Raw genomic sequence first — 4,688 nt, forward strand, 5'->3', positions numbered from 1 at the left:
GAATTTTTAAAAAATAGATTACTATAAGGATAAATAGTTACAAAAATATTCTGCTTTTTTTCTTGCTAGCTTGAGCAGAAAAATGTCAGAGAGCACTATGATTGCTTTTGCCTTTGGATATATGCCAGTTCCCAAATCAGTCACCAGAGTGATGGGATAATACCATCACCCAGATAAGCCACATAGCAGTCCCTGGGGCCAGATTACAGGAGCCAATTGAAGAAGCCACAACAGCTGTCAATAATCTTAGTGGGAAAGGTACCAAAAACTCATGTGATGCTTTGTCCTAGTCACCCACAAACTTATAGATCACCCCCATCTACATTGATACTCTAGCTCTACAACCGTAAGATTCAACTGGCACCTAACAGTATGGGAGAGTTCCCCAAAAGTGAAATGAAAATACCCATAGGTTTCCTTTCACACAGATGTAGAAGTGGTTTGTCAGTTAGATGTTTGATTACAATGTAAAAGAAAATGGGGTGCTTTAAAAACTATAAGGCTATAAGTTTAACTGTTCTTGTAAAGTATTCTTGTAAACTTCTGATAAACTATTAGTTATAAGACTCTAAAGAATTTTTAAGAAACCATCTATAATATGATAAAATAAAATAGGCTTAATTAAAATTTCACTCCAAACTCTGATACTCCATTTTTTACATAAAATCTATTTATTTAAAAACAAGCTTGTATCTTTAAAAATAGGTAGTAACTGGAAAAAAAAAAAAGAAGAAAAAACATGCAGAAATGCCTAAGGAAATCTGAGACACCGGCCATATTAGAAGACCCAGGGCTTTGGATTAATATTTGATACAGTCGCATCATTTTTATTCCCCAGTCATTTATTTCCAGTCCTTATCAAATCTTTAAACTTTCTTAAGTGTCTCAAAGCTCTTTTCAATACTTAAACAGGGGCTACTGTACCACCAGAAGTCCAATCAAATAGAAAACAAAAACCATTAACAAAAGATCAGCTGATTCACAGAAAAATTCATAGAGCATAAAAAGGATGCTCATTTCTTCGCTATTTGTTTTTCTGGACACCACGTTGATTTTCATAGCAGTACGTTTTATTTATAATTTATTCGTTGTTGGTCTTACAACCCTAAGGAACTTTGAATTCCAGTAACTCAGCTTTATTTCAGATAAAGCAAATTTGTGACAAGGTATCTCCCATTAGTTTTGCCACCAATATCTTCCCTCATAATCTGAGCTCCTTGAACCATACAACAGTAATGTCATTCAATTTCTTTTATGTCTAGGTATCCATCAGTATTTAATATTTTATATAGTTGTCAAAAACTAGACTTAGAAAATATTTTATGCATTATTTTAACAAGTAAATTTGAGTATTCTGTGAAATGCATTTTGCAAGATACAGGGATGAAGTGTTTGTTTTCAGCAAATAGCAGAATAATGCAAAAGGCAGTACCCAATGAATTTTAAAAGTGGAAGTTTTCCTATAATTTCATTCTCTTGAGCAAGTTTACATTTATTTATTCACTTATGTATTTATGTGCAACAAACATGTACAGAACATTATTTTTTATGCTGGGTCCCATAGCAAGACTTAACATTTCTATATCTTAATTTTCTTAACTATAAAATGGAAATGGTAATAATATCTCACTGGGTTGTTATCAGCATATATGAATTAATTTATCTGAAGCTTTGAGAATGGGATCTGGCACATGTAAAGCCTGTGTATATGTTAGCTATCGTTTTAGCTCAGGACATCCGAGGAGCATTTCCTGAGGCACCCTATTAAGCAACCCATTCAAGTGCTGACATTACCTTTGGGAGGTGTAAGCCCAGGACAGTAAGGATGTGATTTTAAAAAGAAACTAGGCAAGTAAATAGGAAAGTGATGTGACATGATGTGTTTCTAGGCCAGAGACCACTTTATAAAAAGCTGCCAAGAGACCAATAGGACAGTCAACAGATATGTTTGCTAGCCACGTACAAAAAAGATCACATCTTAGTCCATGGGAGAGAGAAACGAAAGGAAATTAATTTACCCGGTCCCTTCCACCACACATTTTTTTTTCTATAAATGTTTGTTAAGAAGTAGTGCACTAAATAAGTCAGTATGTTACAATTCTGTTAATTCTTCTTAATTTTTTTATATTTTTCAATTAACATACAATATTATATTAGTTTCAGGTGTACACCATAGCTATTAGACATTTATATAACTTACAAAGTGTTCCCTTTGATAAGTCTAGTACTCATCTGACACCACACATAGGTATTACAATATTACTGGCTATATTCCCTATGCCATACTTGTCATCTCATGGCTATTTTTATAACTGGCAATTTGTACTTCTTAATCCCTTTGTCTTTTTCACCCACTTCCCCAAACCCCTCCCATCTGGCAACCATCAGTTCTCTATGAGTTCTTTTCTGTTTTATTTATTTTTGTTTCTTAGATTCCACCTATAAGTGAAATCATATATTTATCTTTCTCTGTCTGATTTATTTTACTTAGCATAATACTCTCTAGGTTCATCCATGTTTTCACAAATGGCAAGATTTCAGTCTTTTTATGACTGAGTAATATTCCATTGTATATACTACTGCTTTATACATTTATCTATCAATGGACACTTAGGTTGTTTTCATATCTTACCTATATAAATAATGCTGCAATGAACATAGGGATGCATAAATCTTTTCAAATTAGCATTTTATATTTCTTTGGCTAAATACCCAGAAGTGGAATTCCTGGGTCATATGGTAGTTTTAATTTTGTGAGGAACCTCCATACTGTTTTCAACAGCGGCTGCACCAATTTACAATCTCACCAACAATGCATGAGGGTTCCCTTTTCTCCACATCCTTGCCAGCACTTTATTGAGTTATTGATGATAGCCATCCTGACAGTGTGAAGAGATATCTCATGGTGGTTTTAATTTGAATTTCCCTGATGATTAGTGATGTTGAGCATCTTTTTATGTCTGTTGGCCATCTGTATGTCCTCTTTGGAGAAATGTCTACTCAGGTCCTCTGTCCTTTTTTTAATTGGATTGTTTATTTGGTGTAAAGTTGTATGAGTTTCTTATATATTATGGATATTAACTCCTTATCAGATATTTTATTTGTGAATATTGTTTCCTATTCAGTAGGTTGTCTTTTTATTTTGTTGGTTTCCTTCACTGTGCAAAAACTTTTTAGTCAATGTAGTACCATTTGTTTATTTTTTCTTTTGTTTCCTTTTCCTGAGGAGACATATCCAAAAAATATATATATATTTTAAAAGTGACTGAAAGAGTTCACTATCTATGTTTTCATCTAGGAACTTTATGGTTTTGGGTTTTCATTTAAATTTTTAATGAATTTAGAGCATATTTTTGTATATGGTGTAAAAAACTGTTCATTTTATTTTTGTTGCCCGTATCTGTCCAGTTCTCCTAACACCATTTATTCAAGAGACTCTTTACCACATTGTATGTTTCTGCCTCCTTGGTCAGAGATTAATTGACCATATATGCATAGGTTTATTTCTGAGTTCTCTGTTCCGTTGACCTGTGTATCTATTTTTCTGTCACTACTATAGTGTTTTGATTACTATAGCCTTGTAGTATAGTTTGATATCAGGCCATGTGATATCTCCAATTGTTTTTCTCAAAATTTCTTTAGCTATTCAGGGTCTTTTATGGTTCCATATAAAATTTAGAATTTTTTTTTCTAGATATGTGAAAAATACCATTGGTATTTTGATACAGATGGCATTGAATGTCTGTTGCTTTGGGTAATATGGACATTTTAACAATGTCATTCTTCCTATCCATAAACATGCTATATACCCTATCATTAATTTATATCTTTTTTTCCAGCTTTACTGAAGTATAATAGACAATTATTTGCTCATATTTACATTGTACAATGAGGTTTTTTTTTTTCTCAATTATAGTTGGCACATAGTAATATATTAGTTTCGGTTATACAATATAGTGAATATATACCTATATAATTCATGAAGTGGTCACCCCACAAAATCAGGTACCCTTCTTTCCTCTTACATGTTTATTACATTATTAACTATTTTCCTTATGCTATACTTTATATCTTCATGACTATTTTGTATCTATCCATTTGTAATTTAAATACCTTTGCCCTTTTTCACCATTCTCCCCAACCCCACCTTCTGTCTAGTAGCCCTCAGAATATTTTCTATGAGTTTGTTTCTGTTTTTGTTGTTTATTTTGTTCTTTAGATTCCACATGTACATGAAATCACATGGTATTTGTCTTGCTCTATCTGACTTTCTTCAGTGCATTACCCTCTAGGTCCATCAAGGCAATATCTTTTTCCATTTCCTTCCTTTTAGTCTGTGTATGTCTTTTAATCTGACGTGAGTCTCTTGTAGGCAGTATATGTAGGAGTCTTATTTTCTTATCTATTCGGCTTCCTTATCTTTTGGTTGGAGCACTTAACTCTTTTCCATTTGAGGTACTTGTTGATAAATTAGTAGTTATTATCATTCTTTATTCATGATTTTGATACATGCTTTTTCTTCTTAAAGAAGTCCTTCCAACAATTCCTATAATACTGGCTTGGTGTCGATGAATTCTTTTAGCTTATTTTTGTCTGGGAAGCCAAAATTTATCTGTCCTTCAACTCTAAATGATAGCTTTGCTGGGTAAAGTATTCTTGGTTGTAGATCCTGGATTTTCATTCAACAC

Source organism: Pteropus vampyrus, unplaced genomic scaffold (assembly GCF_000151845.1).
Source record: "Pteropus vampyrus isolate Shadow unplaced genomic scaffold, Pvam_2.0 Scaffold210, whole genome shotgun sequence".
Classification (NCBI taxonomy): Eukaryota; Metazoa; Chordata; class Mammalia; order Chiroptera; family Pteropodidae; genus Pteropus; species Pteropus vampyrus.